The sequence below is a fragment of the Triturus cristatus genome, chromosome 5_2, assembly GCF_964204655.1.
Source record: "Triturus cristatus chromosome 5_2, aTriCri1.1, whole genome shotgun sequence".
Taxonomy (NCBI): Eukaryota; Metazoa; Chordata; class Amphibia; order Caudata; family Salamandridae; genus Triturus; species Triturus cristatus.
Window position 1 is genome coordinate 365,955,908 of NC_140588.1, and position 21,964 is coordinate 365,977,871.

Genomic DNA, 21,964 nt, shown 5'->3' on the forward strand with positions numbered 1-21,964 from the left:
AAGGCTTTAGTAAAGGCTTTAGTTCTGAAAGAGTGTTGTGTGCTTCCTTCCCAGTCGGGATTGACTTCTTTACATCACTTTTTGGAAAGGAGTCAATAATTAATCAGAATTCTGCTTGAAGAAAGCAGAAAAGAAAGGACGGGTTCCTCGTATCCATCCCCAGGAGGACTCAAATCATCTATTGAGGAGTTAGTGCCGTCTTCATCCGTTTCGGGGTGCATGGTTATGGAAGAGGGCACAAACCATACTTTAAAGCTTTATGCCTTTGACAATCTGGAACTCCAAATGATTCTTTTGAAAACTCTTGGACAAAGGGAGGAGAGAGCCAGCGTTTGAACCAGCAGCAGCAGCAGTGAGTAATATGGAAGCTAAACTGTAGTGTTGACATCAGTCAAGTGAGTGTGGGCACAGTTTTCAAAGGGAGAGTGTGGGAAATGGAGAATCTTCTATAGAGTTCACACACACAAGAAAAGGGTCAAGGAACAAAAATCCTGCACCAGTCAATGAAGTATAACGGTTATAGAGAAAAGGTCCATGCGTGGTGCAATGAGCCAGAGACGTGACCCTCCTACGTCTGCATTAATAGAGAAAGAAAACCCCAAGGCAAAATTTAGACACAAGTGGCTCTGCACTCAACTCCGTAAGTGTGTTAAGAGTCAATGGATATTAGTGTCCATAGTCCAACAAGAATAAAGAAATGGTATCTCCCAAACAAATCACATAGCTAGTCGTATTTTCTTTTTATTCTTTATTCTTTTATTGAGTGATTACTTCTTAAAATCACAGCATACAATTGACAGCAGACGCATTTCGTCCCATTTCTTCAGGGCTTAATATATCAAAAATGTATTCCACAAGTTCTTAATATCTGTCTTCAATGTGTTGTAAAAATGTTGCAAAAGGTAAATGGGGTAAATATCTCCCAAATGTGTAGTTGTGACATCTGGTTCAGAATAGAAAGAGACCACTTCAACACATTAAAGACCAATAAGAAGAACTTGTTTTAGTTGGGAGACACCATTTCTTTATTCTTGATGGACTATGGACACTAATATCCATTGACTCTTAACACACTTATGGAGTTGAGTGCAGAGCCACTTGTGTCTAAATTTTGCTTTGGGGTTTTCTTCTATAGAGTTGTTTAAGGGTACTCTGGGTATAAGGTTAGGCATGAAGCTGGTCTGCAAGGGATCAGAGTAGGAAGAGTGTATTGGTCTGTTATCCCAAACTGGAGTTATACTCTCATTAAATAGAAGTCCGATTATTCAGAAGAAAGTTATTAGCACTTGAAAAACTGTTTGGGGACCCCTTTAGGAAGGCATTGTCACACTTATACTCAAAATCTGAAATAAGGACGTCCAGACAGACCCAACGTTAGATTGAGTGGCAATATAAACAGAAATAGAACCAGGCCAGTTGTCAAGTTTGGATGTGAAAGGAGAGAGAAAATGCAGCAAGATGAATCCTCTTGGGACAATGGACAAAAAACTGTGTGATTTGATTTCCATTATTCCAGGGATCACAGGTAGTGCATCTAAAGAGCCACTGAATAACAAAGTATTAGCTGGCTAACGGAAAAGTTAGGTGTAGACAAGGTTTCTACACATGAGTTGAAACTTCCTAACTGATTCCAAATGCATAATTGTAGGAGCAAGGATGGGAAGTTCGCTTCAGTTGCTCCACCCTAACATACGCTTGTAACAAAATCCTCCCATCTTGAAATCATCATTAAGGCCTTGAAATGTAATCGGGGATAGTCACTGTCTCATAAACACTTGCCAAAGTCCCTGTTAGGATATAAGACCGGTGGTTGGCAACTGATTAACAAGCATTGGTAGGGCCAATAGGTATTGCCTATCTTAAGACAAAAACTTTGAATAATTAATTTTCCCCAGAACATTAGAGATTGTTTCCACTGTCTAGTTGAGTTCAAGTGCCATTTTTTAAGTATGTGGTATTTGGAGGGGCTTCCGAGGGCGGCAAGGTAATACAAGCTATATACTACATGCAGGGAAACTACAGGGCACGCATTTTCATACGAATTTGTGTGGAGGTATAGGAATAATTACATTGCTACACTTTTAAAGACATTTTAAATCTAAAGCACTAATGGAGTACCCAACTCTAAAGCATGCAAAGTGTATGTGAATGTATTTTTTTTTAATATTGCTCTTTATGATGACATAGGGATGATTAGTTGGTCCTGCTTTTTTTCTCTAAACCGAATAAACTTCTCTTTGCATGGAACTTTTCATACAAACTAGAACCTACTTGAAATTGAGGGGTAACAAGAAAGGAGCAAAATAAGCAAGACAGTCATGGGAAAATACTGAACTTGTTATAGTTCCCGAAATATTATCAAAAAACTCCAATGTAAACCTAGTATTTCATTTCGCATCCGCATGCTGGTACAGAGCCTCTGGTAACAGAAGACTTACTGGTGCTTCTAGAGTGGTGTAATATAAACCCAGCGCAATTCAGAAACTTGCAATAGGAAAAAGAACGATGTTGCCATCTAAGGTCAATCAACCTGCATTAAATTATGTAAGCCAGGGATGAAGATCTGAGAGCCCCTGATGACGTGGAGGACGCTGTCCTGTGTAATAAGGGTGAACATGCGCCAACTAAACCCAACAAAACTTCCCAGGCATGTTAGACTGAAGCAGGGTCGTAGCTTGGTCAGTCACATTCGGGGGAAGGGGGTTTGGGGGTGAGGTTCAGATTTTACAACCATCACTCTGGCAAATGATGTTAAAATACAGTATACGACAAGCAGGGTGCATGAGATGGCTAGTGGGGCAATGGAAAGGTGCACAAATGCGGATTGCTAATGGTATAAAGTGAGAAAAAACTGAATATTTTGTAAAATTCCCAACATTTTTGAAGACTTTCGAAACAGAGAGGGAGAGAGCATGTTTGCATTTTTGTCTGTGTGTATGGAAACATTCCTGGTGAAATCCGACAGACACCTCACCAAACCCTTCTGAAAGCACGTAGACCCAACCATTTATCAGAAAATATATTTATTAAGGGGGTTTAACACCCCAAATAACCTCCCTGAAGCTACGCCCCTGGAATGAAGTGCAATGAAAACGAGCCATTCCCTGGAGGGAGATGCTCTGCAGTACAGAGCTTGCAGCTGGAATTCGATATCCAGTGCTTCCTGTCTTCTTTTCTGGGTAGCTGCAGCATGAGCTTCAATATATGCACCTTGGCTCTGTGTTTCCTGGTTTGGTAGCAGCAGCCAAACGTGCAGGGAGGTCAGGTACAAGAGTTGCAGTAATGAAACTGCTTCTCAAAATGAGAAGCTGACCAAAGACCATGCCCTAAAGCCTGTACTGCAGCTGTGAGAGAAGCGCGTACACAGTGCACCACACATGTTGCACATAAAGCAGGGCAGAAACCAGGACAAACACAGGCCATAGAAAGACAATACATAGGAGGGGCTACCCAGCCACAAGGCCCTAGGGATAGAAGGAAGGCTGTTGGGTAGTGCGCTCGGGCAGTAGAGTGCTGGGGAACGTAAGATATTCAGGAACAGGGTATGAATGGGTTCACTCACACGTATGATCGCTGCATTTGAGCTCCATGTATATCCCGATCTGCATCTTCCCAAACATGGTGGTCGTCATTCTGCTGCATGGGGGCTCCTAGGGTGGCTGAGGGCCACAGGCCTCTCCATTCTGGGCAAAAGATCTCCTCAAACACAACAAGGCTAGGGAGCTGCAGTAATCCCGGTGAAGAGCAGGGGCGCTTTTGGGAGCGGAAGATGAGAGCCGGCACCCAACACAGGAGGAGGAGACATGGGAGAAAATATAACAGACAAGCAACTGGGCCGCAGGGGGAACTGGGGCAACAGTCGATGGGGGCAACAAGCAACAGGGTGTGATGGACGACAGCAACAAGCAACGAAGCAGGAGTGAGAAAAAAAAGTTCCTCAATCTGAGTGCGACCAGCTGAAGGACAACTATAAAGAAAGCAATCCGCACGTGGTCCAAGCTTGATTCAATGGAAAAGCACATGAAGAGAACGAAGTGAAACTGCCACTTCCTGACTAATGAGAAGCAAGGAGATGAGAGTGACAATGAAGCCAACCAGTGGTAAATAATGGGGGTGCTCTAAGCCCCATTTCAGTTTTTTTTTATGTTAACAAAAGATCCTCCAAAGTGACAACACGTGTATGTCTCAGACAAGACCAAAACGTTTCCAGTGATGAGTCAGAATGAAGAACAAAAAATAAACTTACAGGAAGAGTTTCCATGCTGAAGATGTCAGTGATCTGATATAAAAACTCTTGACATTAGAAACTCAGTGAAAGGTTGCAAAGGTGGTGAGAATCCATTGCACAAGGGAGCCATGAAGAAAAAAATGTTGGACCCCATTTAATCCAGAAGCAGAATGTTTCCCATATTCTTTGCGAAAATGTGTACACCGCAGCTATCGCATTGCGACTTAATACTAATGGGCAAATTTGTGACTATGCAATTGTTTAAAGTTCTATCCTAAATTGTGCCTTTTCTTGCGAGCTATACAAATGTAATTCTTTGCACCTTTTTTTCCATTTGAATGGTGCCAGATTTTGTACTCCTAGAATGGCCTTTAGTCCATATTGTTTAAATAAACTCTAAACACTCCAGATTGACTTCCCCAGGCTGTGCCTTAAATTGAAAAAAGTAACATGCTACCATCCTATGACCATTAAACCCAATTATTCATGTTCAAGCATATATAATCAGGTGATCCTACTTTTTTTTGCATGTTCTCTTTTTTTTTTTGTCCTCATTTGCTTTCAGATAAAATAGATCTCAACCGAGAGGTGTCCATTTACCATCTGACCAATTGCTGCCGAATATACTAGGACAGTAGTTGGAGGAAACCCAACCGCAACCGGTTCCCCTTGGCCCAAACAGATTAATCATTGGAGCTGAGTGGTCTCCATCGGGTATAACAATCTCATTTACTTGCTGGGACTCTATTATTACTACCATCATCCAAGTCTAACCTGCACATTTGATCTGCCTTTAGTCATCTATACTGGGTAGGAGGGTTCTCCAAAAGCTAGTTTATACAGATCTCCTTCCTAGGGAGCAACATTAAATAAAAGAAAAGTCTCCTGACACTTGATGCAATGACTAAGCTCAGTTGTGCATCCATTCCAAACAAGATCAATAGAGGAGTAACCTCTGTTTGATGATCAACTAACTCCGAGAGAGTCTTAGATATATCCTCCCAAAAAGTGTTCAACATGGCACAGTTGACAAACATATGGATATCAGCTTTCTATCCCCGCGTCTATTACAATGTCCCACAGGATCTTTCACAGATTTAGCTATTTTCTTTAGGGACAGATAAATTCTGTGCAACGTAAAGAAATGTTTTTTCCTGAGGGCTGCTGGATTACCTATGGCAAATAGGAGGCGTAAAGACTCTTCCCTTACATTTGGCTGCCCTTCTGCTGGCGGGTTTTTTACCTGATCGACTTACTTCAGCTACCTTTTTCCATCTCACCAAGTGTTTGAGCTACTAACCTCACATCTACGCATTTCCCAGGATGCTTAATTTGTAACCTGTCTACTTGTGATCATTACTCTGTTGTTGTTTATGGCATTTGTACACCCTTTCACTGTCTAAATTGTTTTAACATATATAATTTGCTTCAGATCTACGCAACTTCTTGCTCATGCTTTTTTCTTCATGCCATTCTCTATATATTCAATCAATCAATCAATCCATCAATCAGGGTTTTATAAAGCGCGCTACTCACCCGTGAGGGTCTCAAGGCGCTGGGGGGAGGGGGGTGGGTGCAGCTCCGGTTCAGTCGAAAAGCCAGGTCTTGAGGTTCTTCCTGAAGATGTGCAGGTTAGGGGAGCGTCTGATGTTGACCGGGAGCTCGTTCCAAGCCTTGGCTGTGACGTAGAAGAAGGCTCTTCCACCTGCTCTTTTTTTCTGGATGCGTGGGGTTTCTGCCAGGGTGAGGTCGGCGGAGCAGAGGTTCCTTTTGGGTACATGGAAGGAGACTCTCTCGTTGAGGTATTTGGGTCCGATGTTGTGGAGGGATTTGTAAGCGTGGGTGAGTAATTTGAAGGTTACTCTCTTCTCCACGGAGAGCCAATGGAGGTCTCGTAGGTGTTGGGTCATGTGTTCGTGGCTTGGGGTTCCGAGGACAAGTCTGGCGACGGTGTTCTGGATGGTTTGGAGCTTGTGTAGGAGGGTTCTGTTGATTCCGGTGTAGAGGGCGTTGCCATAGTCCAGTCTGCTTGTTATGAGAGTGTGGGTGACGGTCTTTCTGCATTCGGGGGGGATCCATTTGAAAGGCTTGCGGAGGATGCAGAGGCAGTTGAAGCTGGTGGAGGCGACGGAGTTGATCATGATTCACGATCATACCCTATTCTAATTCATGTTTAGCCAAGGCTATAAGAATGCTATGTTTAGACTACTATATGTAGCTATGTTTGTCATTTACTACTTCATTAGTTTTTGATTTTCTTGATGTGAAGCAAAGCACAGCATGTCAGTTTGTTTTGAATTACTGTTTTATGATGCTCTCTCTTTTCAGCGCCCTAAAACCCAGCATGGTAGAGTTTGCACCTCTAAAACACATTCGCAGTTCACCAATACTAATAGCTTGACTTAAATTACATAACACAGAACCAGTGTAGCAAAGAAGCTAAGCCAATAAACCATGATCACATTTTCCCTATTATTCTTAGCACAAGATTTTACTTACTTTGGTGCAGTAGGTTTGCTAATATTCTAACGTCCATATTTTTCAATGATTCTTACTGTACTAGTTGGTGTCAGTGATGCTCACAGTGCTGTCATTGCCCAAATTCAGAGCCGCGTAGTGTTGGGTGGGGCAGAAGGGCGGTTGCCCTGGGCGCAAAATTCTTATGGACATTCTTAGGGGCGCAAAATTTGAAACAGGGGCACAAAAAAGTGGAAGGATACCTGCTTTGCCCCGGGTGCTGTCAGACCACGCTACGCCACTGCCCAGATTAGCCTGGTACCCAGGAGTTCCACTGATTTGCAGGGTGCCATCAATGCCCCACTGTTGTTGGTGTTCTCAGTATGGCCTAATACCAATACTTATGATAAACAGTGGTTACTTTGACCGTGATCTTCATCGTACTGCCATTGTTGGTGCTATCCACAATACTGTTTGGTTTCAATAATTTCTACTGCAGTCTAGAAAGTTTCTCAGTATCTCATTTCTGAGGTTAACTGCAGACAAGCAACCGGATTCTTAAAGCCATTTGTGCACATAAGTTGCGCTCAGGTGCTTAATAAATTGAGTGTAAATATAATTTTTTTGTATTTCTGGCGTGTACAATTACGCCAGTTTGGTGTCGTTTTATGTGTCAGAAAATCTACTAAAACGGATGGGTAAGGGGTTGTGAAAATCTACCAAGAGGGATGGGTAAGGGGTGGTGAAAATCTACCAAGAGGGATGGGTAAGGGCTTGTGAAAATCTACCAAGAGGGATGGGTAAGGAGTTGTGAAAATCTACCAAGAGGGATGGGTAAGGGCTTGTGAAAATCTACCAAGAGGGATGGGTAAGGGCTTGTGAAAATCTTCCAAGAGGGATGGGTAAGGAGTTGTGAAAATCTACCAAGAGGGATGGGTAAGGGCTTGTGAAAATCTACCAAGAGGGATGGGTAAGGGGTGGTGAAAATCAACCAAGAGGGATGGGTAAGGAGTTGTGAAAATCCACCAAGAGGGATGGGTAAGGGCTTATGAAAATCAACCAAGATGGATAGGTAACGAGTTGTGAAAATCTTCCAAGAGGGATGGGTAAGGGCTTGTGAAAATCTACCAAGAGGGATGGGTAAGGAGTTGTGAAAATCTACCAAGAGGGATGGGTAAGGGGTAGTGAAAATCTACCAAGAGAGATGGGTAAGGGCTTATACCTGTCTACTGCCACTAAGCTGCCTCCCGCCCTCCCGTTTACTCCCAGTTTGTTTGATATATTTAATTGGATTTGACGGTCTGTGACTTGTTTCTTTGCAAACATTTCTGTGATGCATTTCTATGAAGCTCTGTTCAGCTCCCACTGAGCCATAGCTGTTGATTCAGGCGCCACACAGCATAGCAGTCCTGAGCGGCACTCGAGGACACCATGAAATGTATGCAGATTGGCCAAGTGCCCGATCACTCAAGCGTGACGCCAGGTCTCCCTGCAAGAAAACCAAGTTAGTGCCTAAAATGTCCCTCATCAATCTGCCGGTTTCTTACATCTCCGATGCAAGCCCCCGAGAGCCTGACAGGCTGAGTGGATCATTAATATTATTTATTTTTTATTTTTTAACAGGCAGCGAAGAAAGAGCAAGAGGAGCTCAAGGTAAGTTTGTATTTTTTATTACAAATTGTTTGTACAGTAGAGCACTAACTGTAGCTCGGGTGTCTCTTATCCTAAAAGTATTCTCACGTAAACGTAAAAACGTGCCATGTGAAGTACACTTAAATGCTTCTGATCCACTCGAGTTCTTCTCTATGGATCCAGTGTATGCAGCATCAGCTACAAGTTGCCTTCGCCATTATTTATTTCTTTTAACCCCTGTCACCTTAACAAGGATGTATTTGTTCGCCGATGCCCAAAGTGCTACCAACGAAGGTTGTGTTGAACTCGTGTATTTTGTTTTGAGCCTCCTGTACCGGAGTCAGAGTGCTTGTTCTTTTTCTTTCCAGAATACAATCAATTAAGCGAACATACTTCAAATAGTAATAAAGGAAATTAGATGATTGACAGGTAAAAATGCATTGGCATCACTCAGGAGAGTGGAAATTATAGAATGCCAAAACATTGAGGCAGGTAGGGGGCTGACTGTCAGTCACATATGGCTCATTCATGACAGGAATATGAATGATCAATTCACGCCTCCTTATAGTAGTTAAAAAGAGATGTCCAAATCTCCCTAAATTTCACTAAGTTACCTTCCTGGAAGGTCACAAATCCATTGCTGTTTAACGCAAACTCAACGGCATTGATGCCTCGTAGTGCCAAGTGTTGCCCTATAAGATCTGACATGTTGCAGACAAACAGATCATCTTATCTAAGGGTATAAATAGATATTATAGGCGGTCTTCATTGTTACCTTTTCCAGATGCACTGAGTGAATTCTGAAGCAATGCGATGCAGCATGCTTCTTCTGAGTATTGGGTTATAAATGACCAAGGTTGGGTTCAGCCTGCGCACCATTGGAATGATTAGCAATCAGACCTCTAGGTAGCTCTGAGAGCCAAAGGTTTCCTCACATCAAGGCTTTAATACCCTGTTGTTTTCTCCTTGATCCCCGCGTCCTCTGTCTGAGCTTCCCAAAGGTGCTCACCAGTCGAAGTAAGCGACCAGTGGGTGCACCTAGGTGCTACGTTGTGCAACTGTGCATAGTTAAGAACTTTTCTGACTAATGTCATTGACATTCCTTGTGCAAGGCAAAGATCCCGCCTGGGCTAACAGAGATCCGGAATTGTATGAAAAGGATCCTCGGTCCCATCACTGCTGTAACCTTTGGTGTAACTGTGAGTCCAGCTGCCAGGTATGAGGATCCAGTGGGGGTGACAGATCGCTGATATGATGGGGTTAAGGACTCGCATGACTGAGATACTAGAAAGCATGACCAAGATCTCTGCTAGTGTGAAAACAAGATTAGTAGAGCACTCGTCATGACTTGCGTATCTCAGTCTGGGTTAGTTCTTCATATAACATAGATCCAGGATAAAATAAAGATTACTTTTTTTAAATATATTTTTTATTTTATTTTCGAAACAGTGCAGCGAGAGCAAATAAAATTAACACACAGCAAGTCTGGAGTCCTGCCCCATTGGCCGCATAATAGTAGCAACAATCAGGATAAAATAAAGATTGGTGATATTGAGATCATCCCCTGTTCTTTTGTTCATTGGCAAACCATGCTTTTTATGGTGTATACAGGGTAGACTATAACCATATAACCAATGATCTACCCGATGCTTGGTTTTGGCCAACAAAGTCTCATGTGGCTGTGGTTCAGTGCATTTTATATACAATTTCTAATTGCCCATATGTCAAGAATTGAGATGCTGGGAGACCATATTCATGGATCATAGTCTCAAAGGACATCAGCTCCTCTCTATGAATAAAAGTCCCCTACCATGTGTATGCCTACATTAGTCCATGTTTCTAATCTATTTGCTCTGAAGATTTTTTGTTAATTTAAGTGGCATATAGGGCCCTAAAATGGTGCAGATGGGGTGTACAGTTACACTTACAAAGCTTTTTTTCATACATTTCTTCCTACTTCGCATTGCTATTAATACTAGTCTGAGTTTTCGCTTCCCTCCTTCTTGTTCATTGAAAACCTTTGTATTTGCAGAATACATTTCATCATACCAGTCAGTCCACCATCTCAGACCTACAGATGCTTGTTTGGTAGGAGTCCCCAAGTTCTGCTGGGCTCGCTCTGGGGGTCGAGCCTTCTTTATTGTTGCAACTAACATTTTGAAATAATTCCCTTCTCATGTTTGGAAAATTAATCTATCCTACCATTTCACAAAGCCATAAAAACTTTTTTTTTCCCGAATTAGCATATGTCTCCCCTCACATTCCCAGGTTGCAGAGTGCTGTACAAGTATTAAATACATAAAAGAAACGTTGCAAGTGCGTCTTGGGTGTTTACCATCCTGATTTCCCTGACTTCACCCAATACCCTCCCGACCAGCCTTCTCGCTGTCCATTGTGTCGGCGAAGCCATATAATATAGTTTGAAATCGGAGGCACCCTGTCCTCCCTCGTGAACTGGCAGTTACAATTCTTAGGGCAAACCTTGGATTTTCACCACCCCACAGTAAGTCTCTCCCAAGAGATTCTAACTTCTGGCAACATTTCATGGGTATCCATTCTGGTAAGTTAATAAAGTTAATAAACAAATATAAGAACCTTAGGCAGCATGAATGTATTACTTCTGTTTTTGACTACACGTTTCGCTAGGATCTGTCTCTGTATACATTTTGTCATATACATTGTAAACTATTCATCTCATGGTCGATACCTTGTGCGTCAAACTTGAGATGCAGACTGAAATACCTGAAGTCCTAGTTGACAGAACTGATGTGTTGTAATTCCTGAGATTTGGGCGGAATATCCTGGTTGAGTGAGAGCTCCTGGCTGTTGTTACTAATCTGAGCCCATGTAGCAGATGTTGACTAGCATTTCAGAGACGGGCTAGCATGCCTGTCAGGGTTCTTGACAAGCTAAGATAATTAGTTTGGCAGGAATTTTTGAATTTGCAAATCATATTTCTCTTTGTCCTTCTGGCTTGTGCGATTACAGATCCTGATTGTGTCTGATTTTCGCTTTACTAATGACAATGTCTCGTAGCTGCCCCAATTGAGACCCGGAATGATTTTAGCTGACATACTTCATAATAAAACATATGCTTATCCATGCTGATAATATTAAATCTCGGTTATACTATTCAGTTATCATTCAGACTGTATTCTGCCATGACCAGTACTCACAATAGGTGGCTGTGCCCAGCTAAACAAAGTTAAGATGCTAAACCTTTACGAAGATGAAAAGTAATCTGGCAGCAACGATTGCAGTAATGTATTGTATGAAAAATTCAGTCATTTACTCAATCAGTGTTTATTTTAGTGGCGGACTAGGGTTTTCTGAAGCAAAGTAGTGTTATTTTATGTATATTTGCCCAGTTAACAAATTCAGAGAAAGGGTACAAATGTCTAATTTTATTCGGTGGGTACCTCAGATAGACTGCTATCTTTTATGTGAAATAGAGCAACATCTCGCATTGCATTGAAAGGAGATCTCCGAGCAGCTGAATCAAGTATGTTGCCTTCCTGGGAGCATAATTGTTTCTTTCCATGAACAGAGTGACCTTGATTTTTGATTTTGAAGTGCAAATTTTGAGCTGTGCAGTATACACTATATCCAAAACACATTTACACAAAACCGTTTAGGAAAAAACACTGGTTGTTAATAATGGGGGCACAGATCCCATCTGTTGGTGCCTTTTTGACCTAAAGTCCTTTCTTTGTGCGATGCAGGTGTCTATTTGCAATTAGACTGGCCTCTTGGGCATCAATACAAAAAACAAGGGTCCTAACTCAATAGTTACCACAACACAATAATGTGATTCAGTTATATCTTTTCAAGTTTAGAGCTAAAAGAGATCATTTAGGGTAGCTCAGAATATTCAATATAGTATTCTAACATGAAGCAATGCAACATCCAGTACTTGATTCATCAATATTTATTAACAAAGAGAGTATAAATTGCATAATGTTCGGCGCATGGTTGCTCCAGAGGGAACGTGCATAAAACGAGAGTGCTGAGAAGTGAATGTGTAGAGGCAGAAGATTAGGAAAACAATAGAACAATTATTAAAAACCTTTACAGAGTACACGGTTATAATTCACCGTAAAAGGTGTCCTGGTAACGTTTGAACATATCAACAAACAGTTTTGGATATTTCATACACAGAATTTAATTCATGTTGTAGCACGTTGGGGAATGGCGTATACCAGGCTTAACAACAAGGGGGTGTCGACGTTTCGACCCGTCTCAGGGTACAGAGGTATTTTGAGACCTTGACCGTGCGGGTCTTCTTCAGGACAACAGGGGGGGATTGGGGCAACCTGACGTAGTCCTCGACTTGACTTCTGTGTCTGAAATAATGAGAAGGGGTGATGAGGATGTTGCATGGATGGTGCAATTATACACCAGTCAGAGGGGGTGTGGGCTTACCTAATATGAATCCAGGTCTGACTCTACCACAGATCGCGAGTCACAATAATTCAATTAACATGTATGCAGTCCTGTCTAGTTAATTCCACAGGCTGTCGAGCTGAAAGTAAGCAGAAGTGAAAATATTGAAGGTGCGGGTTAGCGATTATCTCGCTCTCTCTACAGTACCGCGGGCGTAAAACTGATAGGTATCAACATTACCTGCAGTTGTAGAATCAATCAATTGTGCAGTGTCTCGGGCCTTCTATTTAAGGGAAAGGAAACGGAATTCATTTGGGCATCTCGTTTCCAGCCGCTGGGCGCGCTGTAAGGAAACAGAGTGGGGAGTATGAGTAAGTGATTCCCAATGGTGTAACCTGAATCACTGGAAAGGGTCCTCGCAAACTCTTACCTGCGTCCATATAGGTACGTGCTTCCCGTAGCGTCTCAACCGAGAGTGGCGGGAGCGCGTTAGGCTCTAAGTATATAGAGTCACCGGGCAACCGTTCACGTAGTGACGGTGCGTCGATGAATGTCACGGTGGAAGGCCCACCGGAGCCGTACAATTGTAGTTCTGTCAAGGTGTGCGGAAACATCCGTAGTGAATAAGGACCGAGTGAGTGATAATATTCAATGTATGACTTAACCGTAAGTAGTTTAAAACCCAATGCACAGTCGGGGTTACATTTAGAATTATAGTTGCAAGGTGCGCCTTATAGGAAACTGAGGTCCCTGAACGCCATGGTACATGGGAGAAGGGGGGAGTACAATCTCGCGGTTTAGAGACAATTGTGAATACATAATCTCACAATAATATCAACAACAATATCTTATTTATATGTCATTACAATTAATGATTAAAAGGCATCAAGGCACCTGTGAAAATGAAAGGTGTGAAGAGAGTGAACTTTCAGTACCTGAAGCAGTACCTTAAGCATCTATATCCCGGTGAGTAATCTAGCAATTGAAAGAGTCCAACATTTTGAAATGTAAAGCCCCACACAGTATCCAGTGTTGTGTGTGCCCCCTCATTAAGGTATCATTAGAACTAATTAGGAAATTTCTGGTGGTTTGAGGTTTTAAAAAAAAAAAAATTATTTGTATTATCATTTTCAAAATAAAGCAAAACATTAACTACAGTTACAGTCATACAGCCTCTGATGTTATTAGTCAGTATGATCCATTACGAGGTAATTTAAGCCCTCCTGAAATAGTCTAGTTTCTAGTGATGGAGTTGCAGGTGTCACTAGGTATGTGATAAACACTCTAAAGGAAGGGTGTATAATACTATCCAGTTAGACATCCATGACCAGGACAGTTCTGTCTTCAACAAAACGTAATCCTACCACTTGTCTAGCCGTGCCATTTTAAATGTAACTGAAACTTTGTGTGGTTGCTCACTGTCTTACAGACAGCCCATTTTCCATTGAAATGGGCAATACATTTGTACAGACATACAGTTTTACTGATAAATCTATATTGTGCACAAATGATAATATGTAGAAATCGGGTTTCCGTGAATATTTATCATTTGTGCATCATCAAGTAAAGTGTCTTGATTTGTTTTGACCCCATTCTAATCTTTGTTGTCATTACACTTCAGAACTACAAAAAGTGCTTCATTTTTGCTTTCCTATCTACTAAATGTGTACAGTTAATTTACAGGTATTTATAGTTTGTTGTGCTTTACAAAAAATGCATCCTGCAGCATTTCCTTTCACACTCCCTGTGCTACAGCAAGATGGTCACATAATTTGCTTAACTTTTTTGTCTACGTCCTTACCCTCAGAACATCAGATGTTTAGCAATGCTACTACAGTTGGACACTGCCGGCAATGATCTGTGGACTATCTTGGATGAAGAGAACATGGTGGTTCTGATCCTGTGCGACTGATCCACTGTGTTTGATACTGCTAATTATAATATCCTGTTAGCCAGACTTTGAGAAATGTGGATCACTGGGGATGTGAAAGTATGGATTTCTTCTCATAAGCTGTTCTTAGTCCCTTACTCTCTGTCCTGTTCATATAACAACTTTGGCCTGCAGCGTGGAGTCCCACAGGAATCTTCCATATCCCACATGTGGAATAACATTTATGTCAGACCTTTGGCACAACATGTCAGGTCATTTCGCCCACACTTTTCTGAGCGGCCACCTGATATTTTTCCCCTTTTTCTGGAACCTCTATGTTTTTTACTGGTGCTATGGCTTTTTGCCTGTGACACCCATCTAGTGGCTGAATTGCACAGTGTGAAAAAGGAAAATCTGTTGGCTTGCCCATCTCTAACCATCATATCCCGATGTATGTGGTCATTAGTGAAGGAGGTGAGAGACAGACGAGTGCTTCAGTCCCATTTGATTTCGAGCTCAAGGTTAGTGCATCATGAGACATGGTAGATGGCACAGAAATAGCAACAGTAGTGTGTTAAATGTCACATGTGGGCTACAGTGTGTATATACACTACTTGCATATAAAACAAGAATATATGGCTGCCAGGAACACCACCGGTCTGTGGCTGGTCTGCAGTGTAAAAGTACTGCACTGATACACATAAAGGAAGAGTGCCTTTGCCATGTATCAATACCAATTTTTGTCTGTTAAAAGTCAGCAATGAAATGTGTCTTGTAAACCCACTGGTCTGGGTGCTTAATGTATAACAGGAAGTGGCAGACTGCATATGGGAATATGTGACCTCACAGTAACTAAATACCCCAAATAAATTTTCACTGTGTAGATTTAAGCTGCGTTCTCCAGGAATAGGCCTAAATATAGGAAAATTATTAGTTTCTATCTTTACCTGAGAAACGTTTAGAAAAATGAGCCAAAGGTATTTTCCACTCAGTTCTCAAAATCAAATTTTTGATAACTTTGGTGGAAATGTTTATCAAAATGTAGTGCTGTCTAAGCCTTCATTAGCTTTAAACCAGTTTTGCCACTCATCTCACCTCCAGATGCCAATACACATTCCACGCTAGAGTTAACAACCCTGCTCTCCAGCGGTCAGTAGCCTGGCTTCTGGGCTCAGGAATGTAAGTGAGGTCAACAACTGGCCACTTACCGTTGATTAACCATGGTGGCGGGGTACCAGGGCAATAGGCTGTACAAAGAACATTCTTCTCACTATCTCCTTTAATGTGGAGATGCTAAATGGGTTGACAGGATCAGCTCACATTTATTCCTATCTCCAGTCCTATCAGTGGAAAAACAGTCCTTGACCTTGACAGAAGGAGGATGCTTCATCTGAATAAGGGAGTGGTTTAGTGGGAGCCAGGACTCTTCTTAAGGAGTGAGCCATTTTCGATGTAGGGCTTTTAGAATTTTTTTTACAGTAAATTGAAGAGAAGTGCTGCAAAATGTGGCATGCTTAGGGTGAGAAGGTGGACAGGATTGGAAAAAACCTTCAGTCACTGGCTAGTCCACAAGACAAAATGGGCATCTCACCACCTCGTCCTCAAAACATTCCTGGGCTTGCAAAAACTACATCTAAAAAAGAAGGCCCTACTTCAATAAAGAAGAATCAAGTACTGATCACTCCAGTTGGCTCTCAGTGACTGAACTGCTCTTGAAAGGTCAGATGCCTGACCTCTTGTATGCAATCTACAGAGACACAAAAAGCAGGAAGACTTCTGCCTCCAGCTGACCACAGAAAACTGGACTTTGCAGGAACTCTGAACAGAAAGAAACCTGGTGCCTAGAAGTTTGCACCGAGGAACTGAAGTCTGCATGATCGACCAGGGGTATATCTTCCAACAGTTGGAGAAAAGTGGAGCTTAGTCGTGTTTTCCATCTCTGGACGACGGGCAGGAGGGCACACCTAGGTGCTCAAGAAAATCTGGGTTGGCCTGTTCAAAGCGTTTTGCTGCTCTGGAAATGGGTTCAGTTGGACTTCATATACAAGGTATCTGCCTTACTTTGTCCTTCCATTCTCAGTCCCCCTCAACAATATGTGTAGTGTCTTCCTAGCTGGGGTACCCGTAAATGACTATGCCATGCACAGAGCTTGATATCACAGGATTCGTTCTGCATGTAACTGCAAACTCAACATTCTAAAGCAGCTATTAATGCAATACCCTCTATTCATTATGTTATAGTTCTATGGTGTTCATCAGGAGCCAAAAGGATTACGTCATTGTTACCTCAGAAGACACTACATCTCCCCCCTCAGTTAAACAAAAACCTACCAATTTTACAAAAGATATACACGTATATTCATTGAAAGCTCTTCAATTAATCTATTTGGTGCTGTAATTATTTGACATGAACGTGTTGTGCGAAGTTGAGACTAGTCACCATCGTGACCGAAGATCTGCTGGTATGGTGAAAAGGCAGCAGCAGTTACTGGTGCCTCAGAATCAGTTTTGCCTTCACCATGGATATCTGGTGAATTAGGAATTTAACTCTGAAGGAGAGAAGAGTCTCTTGTAATAGACTTCCGAGGGCGCTGGGAAGTCACCATGTGTCCTGTGGTCGAAATCACTTGGAAAGGTTCTGCATCAAAGGGATTATCAGATTTTCTTTTCCACATCTGACATGCGATCACTTTATCTCCTCTCTGGAAGTCGACGTTTTCTGTATGTCTTCTTCAGTCAGAATATGTTTTCATTTGTTGTTTCGGACCCAAGTCCCTCATATGAGTTGCATTCTCATCTCTTTCTTTCTGATTGGCCCACTGTGTTATCTTGGTTGTCATTGCTCTCCTGAACATCAATGTTGCCGGTCTTTCACCGGTGGTCGAGTGAGGTGTTGAACGGTAAGATCACAATGTAGAGTTTAACACAGTTTGTAAATTGAGCTTTTCAAGTGTAGCACACTGCAAGGCTTTCTTTAGCGTCCTCATCAATCTTTCAACCAGTCCGTTGGCCTCCAACCACAGAGCAGCGCTCTGTTGATGCTTTGTACTCAGATGCTCTAAGAAGTCTTTGAACTCCGACTATTAAAAGGCAGACCATTGTCAGATTTGAGTATGGCTGAAATACCCCATGTTGTAAGATGCCATCCAGTTTCTCAATAACTTGTTTTTGAGTGGTGGATATGAGATACTCAGTTAAAGGAAATCACAAGAATTCGTCCACAATCACCATCAAGTGGTGTCCATTGTTGAATGGAGCGAAAAGGTCAATGGCTATTCTATCCCAGGCATACTTTGGGAGTTCTGACCTGTTTAGGATGTGTTGAGTAACTTTTATAGATAGGCAGTTCGATAGATGACAGGCCTTTAAGTCCTTCTCAATTCGCTCATCGAGCTATGGAAAGCAGACTCGGTCACGGAAGCTCGTTTTATGGCAACACTTCCCCTATGTCCTTTGTGGGCCACTTCAATCATTTTCTGCTGAAGACTCTTAGGAATCAAGATTCTCACCCCTCGCAATTTAACTCCCTCTTGAGTTATGGACAGTTCATCTTTGAGATTTCTGTATTTTTGATATTAGTCCTCACTGGTGAGAGGTCGAGTGTGCTGGTTCCACAACTGATGTGTAGTTATATCTTTCAACTTTAGCATGTCTCTGTGGTGGCTCGCGGCAGTGATAATCTGGACTAACGAAATGGCAGCTGGTGTGACTGATTTTACAATGAAGTTGATTTAAGCTTCAGCTGACTTGTATGGAGTGTCTTGACCTTGAATGGGCACTCTGGAAAAGTAGTCAGCAGGATTCTGATCCTTTCCGGTACGATGCACATTTTTATAATTGTACTCTAGTAGCCGTACTCCCCAGCATTCAATGCGATGAGGCATTTTGGTCTTTCGATTGCCAACATTTGTTAGTAAAGCTTGATTTCTTAGTTACCAGCGTAAAAGGCTTTCCGTACAGGAATACATGGACGTGTTCACACGCCCATACTACAGTTAAACTCTCTTTTTCAGGTTGTGAGTAAGCACGTTGTGGTTGGGACAAACTCCTACTGGCATATGCCACTATTTACCTTCGAGCATTTGGGTATTCGCTGTGCTTTGCAAAGATTGCACCTAACCCCACTGGGCTAGCGTCAACGACAACCTCTGGACGAAGTTTCAGACTGAAATAAGCCATTTTAGTAGCATTCTCGATTACTTGTTTCATTTTCTTAATTTTTTTATCACATTCATGGGACTACTGAAATGAAACTTTCTTTTTCGTCAACTCTCTCAATGGAGCACTTACAGTGGCAAAGTCTTGTCTTTATCTAGAACAGTAGCTGACCATGCCAAGAAATTAATGCACCATAGAAAACGCTTGTGGGGGATCAGTATTTGTCAGCGCTTGCACTGTAGCAGGATCCAGTATCATACCCCCCATCGGAAAAGATATTGGCAAAGAATTTTAGCTTTGTCTTATGGAACTCACATTGGTCTGCATTCAAAGGCAAACCTGCTTCGGCAAGTAAGCGACATATTTGTGTAAGAGCTTTATCATGTTGTTTTTGTGTAGCTCCAAAAACCTGTAGCTCCAAAAACCAATGTTATCACTGTAATTGAACTTATTCATAACAGGCTGTATGATACGTTGTATGACGTCTTGAAACAGTTCTGCAGCAGATGACACACCAAAACTAAGTCTTGTTTATTGAAACAGACCAACACGTGTAGAAAAGGTTCTAATGTGCTTGCAATCCTTTTCAAGTTCCAACTGATGATAAGCTTTATTTAAATCAAGGCAAGAGAAGAACTTTGCACCATTCAGTTGCATTATCATGTCAGCAATGTGTGGACCTAGAGCTCGTTGTCATTCAAGTGCCTTGTTTGGCTGACGCATGTAAACGCATATGCGTACCGCTCCTTCACTATCCTTTTTGGGCACTACCATGATGGGAGAAACCCATGGCGCTGGACCAGAAGAACGCTCAATGATTTAATGCTTAAGTAACGATTCAATTTCTTGTTCAACAGCATCTTGTAAATGAAAAGCAATTTGCCTATGTCTTGTTACGCCCCGTGCAACATTCCTTGAGCGCAGTCATCATTCCGTTTAGGAAAGACAGTACAGGGCATCAGTTGTGGTTCACTGTTGGTGTATTTTGCTAGTGTTCAAACCCCTTTCTACTTTTTTACCTGTGTCTCTGTGTTGAGTCCTGTTTTTTAGTGCTGTTTTTTCACGCCGACCTCCCAGTCGGGTTGATCGTGATTGCTAGTGGGAAGGGCCATGACACAATATAAAACCTGCAGCCAGATTCAACGTTGTGCCTGGCTTTGAGTCTTCGGTCTCCTGTGGCCACACCCCCTTGCTACTTTCTGAGTCTATGCCTTGGAGGGTGATGGTCTAGTTGTTTTTTCCAGTTTGCGTCCCTTTTTCTGGATATCCTGTGGTTACAGCTGCGGTATCGTTCGCGGCTCGATGCAGGAACCTTATTGTCTTGTTCCTTTCTGTCGCCCACTTGCTCCCGTGAACTTCCTCTGATTTACTTTGGTTTTTTGCATCATGTTTTACGGCTGCACTGCCTACCAGCTAACAGCACTTTGCCTACAAGGGTGATTTGCAGGTTGCTGTGGAATTCTGCCCTCTCGCGCTGAATATATTTTATTTCTTTGGACCCCTGGATTTCTATGTGAGAGAACATAAAGGTCAGTGCACTGGCTAATTAAGTCCATGGACCTTGTTGGAGCCGCATATATGACTGTGGGGTCTCTCTAGTTCTTTGTTTGTGTAATCATGTTATACTTCTTGGAGGAGCCTTATTTTTTTTATTCCTTTATTCCTTGGCTATTGGCAGTTCGCTTTTTACGGAGAGGACAAGTGGGGTTAACTCTCCTCCCAATGATACCTATTGGTGACTTTTGAGAGGGATCTAACACAGAGTTGTAGTCCGTGTGGGTGGGTCTAAGGAGGCATACTTGTATGCACTAATTACATTTTTTTTTATTGTCTCTATAGATAGTATCTTCCAAAGGGGATTCCCTGAACAACTTTGTGCTAGAGAGTCCTCGTCCAGTGTGGTCCTCCAATTACCTCATCCTTTCTCCATAAGGGCAGTTACCAGCCACACTTATGTTTTTCCGATAACATTGGGTGGAGTCGGTTCTGGGGGAGATTGAGTGGACCTTGACCACTCCCGCAATTGTGAATACTCAGGTTAGTGGATCCTTAACATGTCTCTGACCAACAGGACGGACGTCCTCATTAATATTCAATTTTACTTTCATAGTATTAAGCTTTCCCAAACCATGAAACAACGAAGGGAGCTTACTTAGTATTTCATGGTGAGCAATCATGTTGTAGTTCATAGAAATCAGTCCCATATCAGCAGCTGTGCTGAAGCTGAGTAGACAGGCACTCAACGCTGTGCCTTGAAACACATGGATGGGTGCGTGCTCTTTTATTTTCTTGAGTTTCGATGTCACTACAAATGAACCTTGACTTTTTAGGAGTGTCGATACAGCCCATGTATGCACATTGGTTTTCAACGGCATAGGTTGTGGTAAAGGATACAATTCATTATATTTCTCCTCAGGCATAGTGTTTATCGATGCCCTACTATCGATGATAAAACGTATTGAACAACCATTTACTTTCTGAGTAATTTTCGGACAATGTTTGAATGACTTTGGTGCTTTGGCATATTGACTTTTCTTTGACTGATATTTTTCTTCACAGGCGGCCAGTCCAACATGCATGTGCAAGCATTTCTGAAGTAAACATCGACATGGCACAACCATCTTCTTCATTTTCACTTTATACTGATATGGAGGAACTGTGTGACCATGATTTAGATGACAATCCACTTCATTCAGCGTCGATTTGTCATACCTGACATCTCCCCTGGGCCTTGTGGGTGTGCATTGAGCATTGTTTCTGGAACTTTCCTGCGGTCATTTTGTCTTCGTGCAGTGTCACACTTGTTTTTTCCTTTGCTTTGCACACCTTCACAAAATGGTTCTTCTTCCCACAGCCCTTACATATCTGGCCAATGAAAGGACATTTGTCATTGTGGCGGAAATGAAAATCTACATCTAAAACATAACTTCTTTTTACTTTTAGACATCACCTTATGTTGCTCAGTCTTTTGTTGTGACTTGCTTTTCACACTCATGACTGATTCATTCTGGGCACCTCTGGCCTCTATGTCAGCAGCTTGTCGATCGGCACGCCCCTCAGCTCTAGCATCTATTAACACTCGTTCAAGACCCAGAGTTTCTCTCTGCATCCGCCGTCGGAATGAATCAAAGAAGCATCCATCAATGACCCTGAGACGTGTGTCCTCTTCGCCATTAAATTAATTGAACTTAAAGTTTTTGAGTCCGTAAAGTCTCTCTACAAATTCATCGATGGTT

General features: G+C 42.2%; 1 protein-coding gene across 8 annotated transcripts in view; it reads left to right on the forward strand.

Moving 5' to 3' along the window:
- Nucleotides 1-21,964, forward strand: part of FARS2 (phenylalanyl-tRNA synthetase 2, mitochondrial) — a 1,670,666-nt gene that overhangs the window by 126,415 nt on the left and 1,522,287 nt on the right. For all 8 annotated transcript variants that reach the window (XM_085607209.1, XM_085607206.1, XM_085607204.1 and 5 more), the window contains exon 2: nucleotides 8,309-8,338. The gene's annotated coding sequence lies outside the window, so the exon portion shown is untranslated. The remainder of the gene's footprint in view (nucleotides 1-8,308; nucleotides 8,339-21,964) is intronic.